Source organism: Mustela nigripes, chromosome X (genome assembly GCF_022355385.1).
Source record: "Mustela nigripes isolate SB6536 chromosome X, MUSNIG.SB6536, whole genome shotgun sequence".
Taxonomy (NCBI): Eukaryota; Metazoa; Chordata; class Mammalia; order Carnivora; family Mustelidae; genus Mustela; species Mustela nigripes.
Window position 1 is genome coordinate 118,339,859 of NC_081575.1, and position 16,239 is coordinate 118,356,097.

Sequence of the window (16,239 nt, forward strand, 5' to 3'; positions counted from 1 at the left end):
CACCCCCCCCCCCCCCCCCCCGTATTAATTTCTAGAATGTAAGTCAGGCTGTGTTGGGTGACACAGTTTTCATCTGACACTTAAAACAGGATAACAGAATTTTTTTTTCCTCTCAGAAGCAGAATAGATTAGAATAGGCTTATGTAATGCCATAAGCCATCAGATACTCCTGGCTCTCGAAGTTTAAATTACAACTCCTTTTCCTCTTGAAGCTAATGATTTCATTAGGATGAAGATTTTCTGCATATAATAGATCTTTCTGCTCCTTACACAGGTAATTGAGCCTTTAGTTAACTCGCTGTGGCTGATAAGGCTCTGTAAGAAAAATCAGAGCAATCCCTCTCCCCCTCCCAACACCTCCCCTTATGTTGTGTGCACTGTCTTTGGCCCCTGGGCAGGAGTTTGCGGACCCAAGGTGAAAATGTTCAGAAACTATAAAATGTCAGTTAAGAGCCAGAACTTTAGAATCAAACACAGCTGAGTTTGCATTCTCATTTTTCCATTATTGACTCTGTGATCTTGGGCAAGGAATGAACCTCTCGGTGTCTTTTGAGTTTGTTCATCTTTAAAGACAGGGGCAACAGTGCTGACTTTACCAGGTTTCTAAGGATTGAAAATCATAATATGTGTAAAGCATTTATCTTGGTTCCCAGCGTATTGTGAATGATGTCAATGGTAGAAAATAATTACGTTAAATTATTTAGAATTTTAAAATTTAAATATGAAATATTAAAGCCTACTTCCTTATTTTCCAGGATCTCGTTGTTCTTAGAACTTGTCTGTGGGTCCTCAGATAGACAGGCAAATAAATAACCCAAGCTGCCCCCACTCCTCAGGGCAACAGATAGCCAGTAATAAATATTGGAGATCAGGTCCTCAGGGCAGGAACAAAGTTTTGTCACCTGATTTGAATACAGTGCCAGATAAGGAATTCTAGTTTATCTAGAAAAACTTTGTAACAGTTTTCAAAGTCCTTTGTTTGTTTTACTGTGTGCTAGTGTACAGGAAGGGGATATATTTTACCCGCAATTTGATGCAACCTAGTAACATAATTTTGGGGGTCAAATGCAACATAAGTCTCTAAATTGTTTCTTTTATTTTTAAGGTTCAAGACCAAAACATGATGCTCAGACAGTTACTAAAGTCTATAGCTAAGTCTCTGTTGTGGGTCAGGACTGGACACCTGGGTGGTTCAGTCAGTTAAATGTCTGCTTTTGGCTCAGGCTGTGATCCCTGGGTCTTGGGATCAAGCCCTGAGTTGGGCTCCCTGTTTAGTAGGGAGCCTGCTTCTTCCTCTCCCCCTGCTGCTCTCCCTGCTTTTGCTCTCTCTTTCCCCCAAATAAATAAATAAATAAATAAAATCTTAACAACAACAACAACAACAACAACCACCTATCACAGGACAGAGATTTGCACGGTTTTCTCAACTTTATGTTAGAAAGAAATATTTTGGTATTATTTACAAATAAGAGTTACTGTCTCCCAGCTGATGCACAAATTCACTCCTATTTTTTGCATAGAAGACATTCAAAATCTTCAACCTTTTCCTCAACTGTTACTCTTTCATTGGCATGCATCCATTTCACTTGTGTTTAAGAAAAGCAATTAATTTGAAAAATGTAGTTAACAAAATAGTAACAGCATAAAAGCAGCAGGCGCAGAGCTAAAGATTTATGGCACTGTGAGCCCTGGGGCCCAATTAGGGCTGGAAGTTGCTTTGTCTCTTGTAGGATACATTCTTCGACTTTCCATCCGAAGGCTCATTCTATTTGTAGCCATCCACATTAAAATGGTTTCGGTGAGCCTCGGTGGCTCATTCCATTAAATGTCTGCCCTCCGCTCAGGTCATGATCCTAGGATCGAGTCCTGCGTGGGGCTCCTTGCCCAGCGGAGAGCCTGCTTCACCCTTTCCCTGCCGCTCACCCTGCTTGTGTTCTCTTTCCTTGACAAATAAATAAAATCTAAAAAAAAAAAAAAAAAAGGTTATAAAAGAATCCATCATAATGAAATAATCTGTGGATATATGTTGTTTAATAATCAATGGGCTAGTGAAGATTTTTACTTTAAAGTGACTTAAAAGCCTGATGAATCAGCCACGTCTCAGATGAGCAATGACGTGGGCACCATTTCACCCCGAAATGGCCCTGTGTTAGGAGTTAGTTGGACAGTTAGGCAGTCAGGACCGGGGTCTCCAACAAGAAAATAAGAAGTACGTCAGGACAGCCAAGATCAAACAGCCCTGACCACCTGTTTTGTAGTTTAGACAGGACCGTACTAAAACATTCTGCTTTACCGCTTTTGCAGAAATGACTTCTGTGAAGCCATCCTAAAATAAGGCAACTAACCCCAAAGCATTTGTCAGTTATCATGGGCAAGGGGCAGTTAAGACATAAGCTCCCAAGTGTCAGCCGAAAAGAGACCATCAGCACATGGACATTAGTCTAATAGGTAGACAGGTGACCAAAGCCCCGATTGGCACGACTCAGCACACCCTGATTGCTTAAGATAGTTCTGCAACAGAGCTCATAAGACCCCCTAAACTTAGAAACTCCAAGGGCGGCCCTCTTGGAACCCCCTACCTCTCCTGGAGCTTTATACTGTAACCCAGTAGACTTTGCTTGCCTGCTCACCACTCCGTCTGGTCTACCTCGTCATTCTTCATAGCGGCGTGACCAAGAACTGGGGGAACTATAGGCAGGGAAACCCTGCAACAGATGTTCTTGGTGCCCTAGATGGGACTGACTGAACTCCTTTCTGCGTTGACCAGGGAGCTTTGCATCTCTCTCCTCCAGCCTTCCTTGTCGGTGATCACCACTCTTTTAGGACAGTTTCAACCCAAGGACTTTTGAAGTGAACATATCAACTAACCCCCTAGCTTGTTTGCAGGGGTTTCCTGCCTGTGGGAATCTCTTCCTGCTCTCAGAAGTCATGGCAGGAGGGTCAAATTAACAGCTTCTTACTGGCAGAAGGGTGGCCTCAGGGTCACTTTTCCCACGAGGACTGTCTCATTGTAGCCCAGTGTGGTCACGAGTTTGGGAGGCAGGGATTTGCTCACTGTGGTTGACTTGCCATTGCCGACAAGACACATTGTTCCTTAGCACCATCTACCCATCATCTGCTTATGTGTGCACTTACTTGGCCACGTCTCGTTCTGTTGGTGGTTCATGTAGTTGCTGCGCGTCTCGTTCTGTTGTTGCCATCGTCCAGCGAACGTTCTCCCCTCTCTCCTCTTCACTTGGGGTTGCCATCACATTCAAAGAGCAATCATTAAAAGCATTCAGGATATGTTCAGTTCTTTTATTTATTTATTTATCTATTTAAGATTTTATTCATTTATTTGACAGACAGAGATCACAAATAGGCAGAGAGGCAGGCAGAGGGGTGGGGGTGGGGGGAAGCAGGATCCCCACCAAGCAGAGAGCCCGATGTGGGGCTCGATCCTGGGACCCTGGGATCGTGACCTGAGCCGAAGGCAGAGACTTTAACCCAGGGCCCCCAGGATATGTTCAGTTCTTATTCATCCTTTAATATTGAGCTCAGAGGCCTCTGTCTCCAGAAAACGTTCCTGGTCCTTCCACCTGGTTTTGTTTAGAGGCTGCTTTGGGTCTTCCACCACAAGCTGTTCTTACTTCTCGTACAGGCCACTGTGCTACAGTAATTGCCTGTGGGTCCTGTACCTTGGGGTCCTGTGCTGCTTTGTCTGGAATCAGGTAGTAGCTTAGCACATTTCTAGATGGACCATCACAGAGAACTCCCAGGTTTTGTGCAAACTAAATCATTATGATTTGAGAGAATCCTTGTAAAGTAGGCACACAGTGGCAGGCACCTACTAAGCAGCTGGCCAGTTTTGTATTAGCTGGCATCCTCTCGCTGAAGGGTGTGGGAAACCCACTGGTGAGATGTTTGAGTAGAGGGGTGGTTCTTGCGCACCGTGATGCTGGAGAGAGGACATGCTGATGGCCTGCTGGGACTGTGGCTCCATGATGCCATCAGGGCCATCTTTTGTACCACCTGGCACTGGAGGATGCCTTTGTCGACAGAACGGCAGCAATACCTCCTGGCTCAGGTCTTTGGGCAGGAAGAAGGAGAAAGGGACAGAGGGCTTAGTGGGCAGCTTTCCTAGAAGCCTCGTATGTCCCATGGCCTTCTCACTGGCCAGGGCTGAGTGACTTGCCGAGCCCAGGATGCTGAAGGGGCAGGATCCCCAAATCACGAGGTCTGCTCGAGTGCATTGTTGTATCTGCTCTGGCCCTCTCAGCGCACCAGGGTGGTGACAGATTCCCACGCTGTCCCCTGCGTCACCCTGCATTGCCCTCCTCAGTTCCCCTTCCTTCTTTCCTCCCTCCTGTTTTCATCCCTCTCGTCTTTCTCATTACAAGTCAGAGCTGGGTCAGCAGGTCAGCACCAGTATCCTTTGGGAGCTTGTTAGAAACACAGTCTCCGGTTTCAGCCCCGGAATCTGAACTGTGGCTGTGGGCCCAGTACTCCGTGTGGTAACACACCCTGCAGGGGCTTCTGGTGCGAGCTGGGGCTTAACCCCTGTTCTTTCCTCTCTCTCCTTCCCTTCTTTTCCCTCCGGTATTTTCTACGTCTGACTCTGCTGCTGCTTCCACGTAACTTGTCACCCAGTGGAACCAAAACATTCCAAAGATACTTATATGCCTGAATGTTTTTTTTTTTTTTTTTTGAAGATTTTATTTATTTATTTGAGACAGAGATCACAAGTAGGCAGAGAGGCAGGCGGGGGGGGGGGGGGGGGGGGGGGCTCCCTGCTGGGGAGGGAGCCTGGTGCGGGGGCCGGACCTAGGACCCCGGGCTCACCACCCCCGCTGAAGGCAGAGGCCTTTACCCCCCTGACCCCCCCGGGGGCCCCCCTGAATTTTTTTTTTTTTTTTTTTTTTTGTGTTGTGCAGTGAATAATCAGGAGAGTTTATTGTACAGCCCAGTTTTTAGAAAAAGACTGGCTGATTGAGTGGCATTTGGGTCTGATGAGGTTCTTAGTTATGCATGGCCCTTGATAGGGGGTAATAAAAGGACTTTCTAGCTCTAGATCTGCATGCAGCAGATAAGTCTGATTATTATTTTTTCTTCCTAGAAATATTTGATCACATATTTGAACAGAGCTAGTGGACAGCAAATGTGTGTACATACACAACACACACATCTCAAGAGAATTTTGGAATTGAATATTTCTAATTCTTTACGATAGCTTCAGGTAAACCAATAGTCTTAAAAAATAACAATCATTAAGAAGAAACTGTGGAATCAAATGCAGACAACTTATTTTTAGAATGAACACCTTGCACTTGTGATAGGGAAAAAAATGACTATGTATTTGAAGTGTGAGATAAAATTAGCATGAGGAGGCGAGGAACAATGCAGATTGTGTGGGTAGGAATTTATTTTTCCTTTTGAGTTCCAAGAGTCACTGCTATCGAACTAAAAATTGGCCTTCTTCAAGAGAGCTTCCACGCCAGCTTTGTTTCATTATTACTCTTTACGCTATTGTTTTTGGCTTGTAGGTGGCGGCTTTGTGCAACAAAGATTCACCAAGTGGCTCTTCATAAGTGACATCCGTGTTAAGTCTGTCCGTTTCTGAACCTGCATATTTTGCAAAAATATCATGTGCCAGCATCTTCATTCTAGCTTGGAACGAATTCAGGAAAATGTCCTTGGCTCCAAAATAGCTTTAAATACATTTTGGACGCTTCAGGAGGTAGGCCTGGCTCCAACCTCATTTCCCTTTGCCACTTGCAGGTATGGATGGAGATCTGTGAGCATCAGTGCCTTAAAAGAGCTGGGCCTATAAATAAACAGAGCAAGCTACATTTTTCCATTCTATCTGGCCCTGAACCTTTTCCACAAACAGAGCTGTGTTGTCTGAAAATACCATAAGAAAGTCAAATGTAAAAAGCCAGAAATACAGAGCAAGCAAAAAAAAAAAAAAAAAAAAAAAAAAAAAAGCTACACTTGGAGAGTCTCAGTAAACCAAGAGCTTCTCCTTCCTTAAGCCCTGTGCACCCCTGTTTCTGGGCTACCTTGGGGTTCAGGAAACTGTGGACTCCAGAGAGAAAACAGAGGAGTCTGGCTACCTATGGGTTTGTTCAGGTTCTCCTGAGCAAGCCTACCCAGGAATTTAATCTGAGTCTTTCAGTGACGATATGCATGTGCACATCCCCTGGTGATGTATATGGCGTCCCTTGGCTTGCTAGAAGAGTGGTGGGACCACTGACTATCTCATCTACTCTTCTCTCGACGCGAGCAAGCAACATGCCTTTCTCTTTGTTGGTCAGGCTCACTACGCTTAGTCTACTCCTCCAGCCTTTGCCCTTGCAGTGCCCTTGACTTGGAACGCTTAACCCCAGATAGTCACACAGCCCTTTATTCTCCCAAGAGGACTTTCCTGACCACTGTAGCTCAGGTAGCTTCTCTCTGCAGGCTCTCTCCCTTTACTGTGCTTCCTTTTCTTTCATAGTGCTCATTTCAACTTGCTCTAATGTGTATTTTTATCTCTTTCTCGGTCTTCTCCACTAGAATGGAACCTTGATGGAACAGGAATTAGTTTTGCTCCTTGTTCTTAGACCTGTGCACACTGAGTGTTTACATGAAGATATGCTTTGTAACTACATGAATGAATGCATGAATGTTTCTGATATAGTAATTTTGATCAGGGTGATAGGTCAGACTTTTATTAGTTGGGTATGACTCTACCCAAGAATTTTATATGACTCTTACAGTAATACGCACACATACATGCAATGGTGATCTATCTGTCTGTCTGTCCATCCATGCATCCATCCATCTGTCACCTACCTAGCCATCTGTCACCTGTTGATCTAAAATTGCTTCCAGATAGTTAAGTTCTACCCTGGTCAGGATGACTCTTGTTTCTACAAATAGTACCAGGTAAGAGGTTACATTTTGGGTGACCTCTACAGGGACATTGATTTGTCCTTATCATTATCAGTTACTGTGATTGATTAGAAATGATGAAACAGTAATTAAATGTCATGCAGAATCCAATTTTTACATTAACCATTACTCTGTTAACTGCATTGTGTGAAGATATATTTTTTTTGAAAAATCCCAGTTTGAAAAGGAAAAAAAAAGGAACGTAGTTCTTACATTATTTTTTGTTCAGTGGCTTATTGTTTATGATAATGAAAATTAACTTTTATTGCAGTGAAGAGAAAATCCTTCTTTAAGCTCCTACTTCTTTCTCTTAAGACCTTCTACCTTCCCCTGTATGTCATCTTCCTTTTCTTCTCCACTCACTGCATCCCTGGCTCTTCCCTGGATTCTCAGAGGGTGTGGAAGTTCTTAATAAAATAATTGAAATTATTGCAAAAATAATGTAAATTATGAGTTCGCTTGTATAACCGCATTCCTCAATCCTTTGTAGTAATAATACCATGTGTTGGGTGGTGAACACTGTATATACACTGCCTCAGCTGAACCATCTGTAAAATGGAGATCCTGGTGAATACCCAACAGCTGGAGGTCTAAATCAGGGTTAGTCGCTGTACGCGACTACCTTGAAGTCACATGGCTAGATAAATACCAGATCCAGGATCTGACTGCAAGTGCCGTCCTTTCCAATATTGCACTTGCCTCTCCAGAGACTGTTAACCATGTACATTAGAGAAAAATTATTTTTTTATCTTCTCATTTTCATATAATTTGGGAGTTGTAGTAGTGTTTCAGTACTAGTATAAAATGTTCCCGTATCCCTTCACCTAGCTTTATGAAATGTTGGTATCTTACATAGCCATAGCACCATAATGAAAACAGAGGAGTTTACATATGGTGTACTACTGTTAACTAGCCCGCAGGGTTTATTCAGATTTCAGTAATTTTCCCACTTATGTCCTTTTGTGGGACATGACTGGATCCCTTTGCCTGAAACACTTCCCATGCTTGTGCTCTCTCTCTGTCAAATAAATACACTTGATCTTAGCTAAAAGGCCAAGAAGCGATCTCTGTCAAATAAATAAATAAAATCTTCAAAAAAATATTTTATTTATTAGAGAGAGAGCGAGCAAGAGCTGGGGGAGAAGCAGAGGGAGAGGGAGAAGTAGACTCCCCGCTGAGTAGAGCCCGGCGTGGGGCTTGTTCCCAGGACCCTGAGATCATTACCTGAGCTGAAGGCAGAGGCTTAACTAACTGAGCTGCCCACACACTCTGAGATATCTTATTTCTTATATTTAAAAAAATCCACTAATTTTAGCATTCATCGATTATTCCTTCTGGAACAGGTATTACTATGGTATAAGCAAATAGTGATTTTCTATTTCCCTCATTCCTTCTTCATTTATTAAATTGGGACTCTGATAAGGAAGAGCTATAGTTTTTCCTCCCTTTGGTCTATTAGTAATGCATTCATGGTTAATAATTTCATTCTGTGAGGGACGCCTGGGTGGCTCAGTTGGTTAAGCAGCTGCCTTCGGCTCAGGTCATGATCCCGGCGTCTTGGGATCGAGTCCCGCATCGAGCTCCTTGTTTGGCAGGGAGCCTGCTTCTCCCTCTGTCTCTGCCTGCCATTCTGTCTGCCTGTGCTTGCTCTCTCTCCCTCTCTCTCTGACAAATAAATAAATAAAATCTTTAAAAAAATAATAATTTCATTCTGTGAGTTTTAACTTATTACTGTCCGTATTTTTGGCTGTTGCTGTTGCAGAAATTGTCCCACATTTGGTCATTGGGAAATCTTTTAACTAGGCTCCTGTGTCTGTGTGACATGCCTCCACAACTTAAAAATGAAATTCCAGTATAGTTAACATACAGTGTTATGTTAGTTCCACGTGTATACTGTAGTGATCCAGGAATTCTGTACATTCCTCAGTGCTCATTGAAATAAATATACTCTACACCTTCCTACCCACCTCCCCTCTGGTTTTGTTCTCTGTAGTTAAGAGGCTGGTTTTTTGGTTTCTCTCTCACTCACTCTCTCTCTCTCTCTCTCTTTTTTTTTTTTTTTTTTTTTTTTTTTTTTGTTGTCATTATTTCTTAAATTCCACATATAAGTAAAATCATGGTATTTGTTTCTCTGACTTGTTTTACTTAGCATTATGTTTCCTAGGTTCATATATTATTACATATAACAAGATTTCATTCATTTTTGTGGCTGAGTAATATTCAATTGTACACACACACACACACACACACGCCACATCTTCTTGACCCATTCATCTTTTGATGAACACTTGGGCTGTTTCTGTAACTTGGCTATTGTAAATAATGCTGCAGGAAACATAGGGTTTTTTGTTTTGTTTTGTTTTGTTTTCTTTGGATCAGTACTTAGTAGTGCAATTGCTGGATTGTATGATAATTCTATTTTTAAGTTTTTGAGGAAATTCCTTAGTGTTTACCAGAGTGGCTGTACCAGTTTGCATTCCCACCAGCAGCGCATGGGTGTTCCCCTTCTCCGTATCCTCACCAATACTTGTTGTTTCTCTTATTTTTTATTTTAGCTATTCTGACAGGTATAAGGTGGTATCTCATTGTGGTTTTGAAGTGCATCTCTCTAATGATGAGTGATGTTAAGCATCTTTTAATGTGTCCCTTAGTCATCTGTATGTCTTCTTGGGAAAAATATTCATGTTTCTTGCCCATTTTTAATTGGATTATTTGTGGGGTTTTTTGGTGTTGAGTTGTGTCAGTTCCTTATATATTTTGGATATTAGCCCTTTATTGGTTATGTCATTTGCAAATATCTTGTCCCATCTGACTAGGTTTTCTTTCAGTTTTGCTACTTGTTTCTTTGCGCAGAAGCTGTTTATCTTGATGTAGTCCCAATAGTTTATTTTTGCTTCTCTTGCCCTTGCCACAGGAGACATATCCAGAAAATTGTTGCTACGCCTATGACAGAAAAATTACTTCCTGTGCTCTCTTCCAGGATTTAATGGTTCCAGGTCTCACAGTTAGGGCTTTAAGAATATTTTGAGTTTATATTTGTGTATGATGTGAGAGAGAGATCCAGTTTCATTCTTTTTTTTTTTTTTTAAGATTTTATTTATGTATTTGACAGAGAGATCACAAGTAGGGAGAGAGACAGACAGAGAAGAGAGGGGGGAGCAGGCTCCCCACCAAGCAGAGAGCCCAATGCGGGAATCGATCCCAGGACCCTGGGACCATGACCTGAGCTAAAGGCAGAAGCTTAACCCACTGAGCCACCCAGGCGCCCCAGTTTCATTCTTTTGCATGTAGCTTTTGCATGTGGTTTTCCGAAAACCATTTGTTGAACAGATTATCTTTTTCCCATTGCATATTTTTGCCTCCTTTATTGGAGACTGATTGAGCATATAATCATGGGTTTATTTCTGGATTTCCTATTCTGTTCCATTGATTTGTGTGTCTGTTTTTGTGCTAGTACCTTACTATATTATTGACTCTAGCCTTATAGTACATCTCGAAATCTTGAGGTAGACCTGTGTTGCTGTAACCTTCCCTCTTAGCACAGCTTTTGCTGAGTGCAGTGTCCAACTCGGGGCTCAATTTCACAAGCCTAAGGTTGTGATCCTGATTCAAAAGCAAGAGTTGGACACTTAACTGACTGAGCCACACAGGTGCCCCTCATGCTGTTTTAAAAGTTCTCTATCACTACTTTTCCCCATTAATTACTGTGTGTCTTGCTGTGTAACTCCTTGGGTTGATTTTGTTGGGGGCTCTTTGTGCCTCTTATATCTGAATTTCTGTTTTCTTCCCCAGATTCAGGATCTTTTCAGCTATTACTTCTTCAAATAAAATTTCTGCCTCCTTCTCCTCTCTTCTCCTTCTGGGGTCCTTATCATGTGAATGTCATTACACTTGATGGTGTCATTGAGTTCTTTAAGTCTAGTTCCATTTTTTTATTATTATTTTTTCCTTTTCCTGTTCTGCTCAATTGCTTTCTATTATTCTGTACTCCAGGTTGCCGATCTGTTCTGCTTCCTCCAGTTTACTCTTTATTCCATCTAGTGTATTTTAAATTTCAGTTGAGTTCTTCATCTCTGATTGGTTCTCTTTTATGTTTTCTGCCTCTTAGTTGAAGATCTTACTGGTGTCCTCCACTCTTTTCTCAAGTCCGGTGAGTATCTTTAGGACCATTACTTTAAATTCTCTATTAGACATATTACTTATCGCCCTTTTGTTTAGCTCTCTTTGTGTGATTTTGGCCTCTTCTTTCAGTTGGGACATATTCCTTTGTCTCCTTGTTTTATCTAACTCTCTGTGTCTGTTTTTCTGTTAGGAATGTCAGCTCTCTGTCCTGTTCTTGATAGTAGTGGCCTTTTAAAGAAGAGGTCCTATAGTGCCCTGCAGTGCAATGTCCCCTGTTTAGCAGAACCTGTCACTTCAGAGGTATCTTCTATATGTGTTGCATGCACTCTACTGCTGTGGCTGAGTAGCATTTGCCTTCAGTCTAGTCATCTGTAATGGCTCTCTTTGTGTCTTATGTGTATGGTTTGGTCCCTGATGTTACTGGGCCAGTCTGGGGCTGCCTTGGGCTTGAACTGAGTCAGACCAGGTATTTAGTCGCACTGAACTGCACCTTTCTTTTTGTCTTTTCAGTCTTCTAGCATTTAGTCACACTACTGTTTTCCAAGTTTACTGAAGTCAGTTCTTTCCGTTTTTCAGTGTGCTACGTTATTTGTGATACAGTTAAGCTCATTTGGTACTGCTTCATCCACTTTGGATTCCTTTCCCCAATACCACCACTATCATGATTGATTTTAGTTATTTATTAATTTTTTGAGTATGTGAAACATTAAACTAGTTCTAAAAGTCAAAACTATATAAGAAGATCTATACAGAGAGGTGTTGCTTCCCCCTATCCATTCTACCCCATTTCCTCTCACCCATCCTTTTCCATGCCCCCCAACCCCCTGTGGGTAGCCAGTCACATTAATTTCTGTTTATCTAACCTATGGTTCTTTTGCATCCAAGAACAAATATGTGAATATATTCTTAATCCCCTTGTCTCAGACATGAAAGATAACATACTATACGTATAACTTTGCACTTTGCTTTATCATGGAACAGTAGCATATCCTGGAGATGTCAGGAGTCTGTCTTCATTCCATATGCTTTATTTTTTCCACTACGATGTAACTTACATGCAGATTGTAAGTATACTATCCAGGTGGCTTTTCCTATGTCTATATCTGTGTAAACACCCCTGAGATGATGTTATGGAATATTTCCAGCACCCTGGAACATTCCTCCATGCCCTTTTCTCAGTCATGTCCCTAACATCAGGTAACTATTGTTCTGATTTCTATTACCATTGGTTAGTGTTACCTGTTCTTGAACCACATAAACAGAATCATGCAGCACACAGTTTTTCTTTTGGTTTTATCCACATTCATTTAACTTCATACAGCTCCAACAAGGAAAGCCTTGGATCTGAAAGCTTCATTTTCTTCCATTATCCTGCAGCAGGATTGATGTAGGAAGACAGCCTGCAGGTGTTACAGCATTCTGCTCTTTGCTTTGTAAGAGATTATGTCTTGTTAAAAAAAATAGATATTCTATAAAAGATTTTTAAAACTGGAACTGACTCCAGCAGTCTCTAGGTCTTTACATTGAAACCAACTTGAGAGAAAATTCTGCCAAGCAACTTGAACACAAGTTACAGCCAATTGGTTTGAAATAAATATTCATACACTTGATCTCTGTTTCTATAAATAACTTTGAGTAGAAGCTACGTAATTCTGCTGAAATCTATGTTCCATGAGGCAGGGATGATGCCCACTCTCTTCATCATTGTATACAAATCTTCCTCAACTTGCAATGGGGTTATGTCCTGATAAACACATTGTAAGCTGAAAATATTATAAGTTGAAAATGGTAATATGCCTCACCTACTGAACATCATAGCTTAGCCTAGCCTACCTTAAACATGCTCAGAAGATTTACATTATGCTATAGTTGAGCAAAGTTTTCTAACACAAAGCCTATTTTATAATAAAGTGTTGACTGTTTCAGGTAATTTATTGAATACTGTCCAGAAAGTGAAAAACAGAATTACTGTGTGGAGACAGAGTGTATGTGGGTGTATTGGTTGTTTACCCTTGTGATCTCATGGTTGACTGGAGCTGTAACTCACTGCCACCACCCAGCATTATAAGAGAGGATTGTGTCACATATTGCTTGCTTGGGGAAAGATCCAAATTCAAAATTCCAAGTATGGTTTCTACAGAATGTGGATCTCTTTTGCACTGTTGTGAAGTAGAAAAATCGGTATGTCAAGCCATCGTAAGTTGGAGACTGTCTGTAATCACCTAGTATATAGTTGGTGAATGAGTGGATAATTAAACTCCAAAACAGTTGCTAAAAAAATCAGACAAAAGTGACACACATTAATTCACTATTTGTTAATTCTTGGGACATTTATTTATTATTATGATGTAATGCACTGAGAATTGGGCTGGGTGTAGCCCAATTTTAGTATTGCATGCACACACATACATGACTACACAAGCATGCATGCACATATATATGAATGTACACTCATCCTAACATACTTTTTGCTTACTATCTGCTTTCATAAGGCTTTGTGGTTCCTGCCCTCAGATGTTGTATGATGCCAATGAACTGGCTTGGCTTCCCTCATTTCCTTATTTTTTCCTTCTCCTTCTCTTGTATCAACCAAGTCTGAATTGACTAGCAACTCACTGGGCTTCAGAGTCCACCACAGGTGATGATTAGTGCTGAGAAAATGCTGACCAAGAGCTGCTTGGTTTCTACAAATGGACTGAAGCTATCTCACTCATACTTTTGCTCTTACTGGGGTTTTTAAGGAGGATAAGTGATGCTTTGCCTTCAGCAGCAGAGGGAAGACCTGGTAGATAGCTCTAGATTAAATGTTATCTGAGCAACATGCCAAATGAACACATGGCTCATTCTTTCCTGCGATCTCAGCACACAAGAAAAGAGACCCTTCAATCTTAGCCTAAACTGTTTTGGCATGGTAACGAGTGGTAGTATGATGAGAAAAGCATATTTCTATTGCTGTCTTGTCCAGGATATTCGAGTGAATGCTTCCACTGAACACATGACTGCAGGGTACAAATCCCTACCTAATCATAGACAGTTATATTTCTTATTCTACACCCCACTGAGCAGAAACAAACCTAGCCAAGACTCTGCTTTCTATTTTAAACTCATTCTGATAACTGGAATTACCTGCTGAAGGAAATTCCATAGCTCGGTGGTGATAATCTCCTACAGGCAATTTCAACTAATTAGGGGAGAAATGTCCTAATTTACAAGGGAAAAGACAGTTGTCTTGAGAATAATTAATTTCCACTATGAAAAATGCATATATTAGTATGGTTACCTTCAAGAATTAATTACCTTTGTCTTTGACTATTTGTCTTTTCTGGGATGTTGCTTGCTTCAAAATGTAATTAAAATATTTAGCACATAACAAATCAAAAATCACTCTTCGCTGCTTTAGTGCCAGCATGCAGGAAAGGAAATACTGGTTTGTAAAATCAACTGCAGTGTCTCATTTTAATTTCTTTGGACAAAGACATTGGATGTGTACTGTGAGACGATAATATCTGTGTTCATGCTTAGTTTTCTGGTGAATTTGAGATTGCACTGCCTTATACTAATGCTGAGGGTGGCTGTACAGAAAATAACATTTTTTCCCCCACGTGTGGCTGCTTTAGTCTTACGATGTGTGGGTCCTGAGGGAGCTCTGGGTGATGTTTCTCTCTTTTGGTGGCTCCACAATTGTCTCCAACTACTTGCATCTTGGAAATGCAATAGAATGTTGCATTCAGATAACCACGCTGTGAGCATGGTGGAGACCATGGATTCTAGCCAGGTTTCTGTTTCTGAACTCTCGTCCCTCAGCAGGAGGTGGCATCTGTTCCCTCTCCCCCGAACCCAGTCACCTCAAAAAGATAGACTGGGATAGAAATGTTGTCGTGTGACTTTCTAGGCTAGCCCATAACATCCAGCATGGCTGCCATCTCTGTTCCATTTCTGTTTCTGTTACTCTTAGAACTCAGCCACCACATTGTGAGGAAGCGCACACCACACGAAGAGGTCATGGCTAAGTTGTGCAACCAAGAGTCCTAGCTGAGGTCTCTGCCGGTAGTCAGCATGCCCCTGCAAACAAACGAGTAAGCGTTCAGAGGATGCCAGCCTTCAGCCTTTGCGCCTCCCCCCGCCCCCCGGGAAGACCAGGAGGAGCAGAAATGAGCTGTTTCCACCAGCCCCTGTTCAAACTGCAGATGGTGAACAAATTTGGGATGGTTTTTTATGCTACCAGAGTAACTGGAACACAGGATATGACTTATTTAGTGAAAAGAATGCTTTTGAGGAAAAATCATTTATCATACCAATTAATGATTTGGAAGAAGATGTTTTGGGAAATAAGGATCAGTTCGATAGTCCCTAACAGAGTAAGTTTAAATGGCTGCCAGGACGCGTGCGCATGTGCACTCACACGCACACGGACACGAGCGTGCACATATATGAATACACACTCATTCTAATAATAGACTTGGACCTTACCATCTGCCTTCTGCTGTATAATGCAGTGCTGTCTAACCTTCTTAGATTATTCCAGGTTTGCTCTATACCAACTGGAACATAGGGAAATCTTTATTTCTGTCCATTTCTCACACACATTTTTCCTTAAAGGCATAAAGAATACGTATAATTTTTGCCCTTGCCGTGGTTTCGAGGTCTGCTGGTGCCAGTCTTCAGAGGCCGACAGGTCTGCTCACCCGTCTTCTGGGGACTATAAAATGCTGTCTGTGTGACTTGAATTGCCGTGAATCTGAAGAATGAGGAGATGAGCCTTGAATGGAAATATGTTCAGTTATAACTCCTCTCCCCTCATCCGTGGAGATGGCGCTATAGCAACTCTGTGATTTCAAAAATAAAACACATGTCAACCCGTTGCACCCTCACATTCTTTAGAAATCTGTGAAACAAGGAAAATAACAACTTCCCACCCACCTACCTCCCAGTCGTGTGGGGTGGAGTAATGAGTTTGTGCTTGTGAAGTGCCTTCTGATGCGGAGGGGCAGGGCTGCAGAGAATGAATGGCTAACAACATCAGGTAATTTGGAAATGCTATCAGAATTTACCACTGAAATTGCTGCATCAATCTTGGCATCAGTTCAAAAACGCTCACCTGATGAAAAAGCACTCCTCTCCTCAAGCACTAAAAATTGCCTTTGGAGCTGTGTTTAAGCAATTGGCAGTGCAGTTCTACTTCCTGATGGCTTCCATCATTGGCTC

The 16,239-nt window shown here is 41.8% G+C and overlaps 1 protein-coding gene across 1 annotated transcript in view; it reads left to right on the forward strand.

The window, feature by feature from the left end:
• LOC132007388 (uncharacterized) overlaps nucleotides 1–15,406 on the forward strand; it is a 49,180-nt gene extending 33,774 nt beyond the window's left edge. Inside the window, exon 2 of the mRNA XM_059385531.1 lies at nucleotides 14,990–15,406. The gene's annotated coding sequence lies outside the window, so the exon portion shown is untranslated. The remainder of the gene's footprint in view (nucleotides 1–14,989) is intronic.
• Nucleotides 15,407–16,239: the final 833 nt, after the last annotated feature.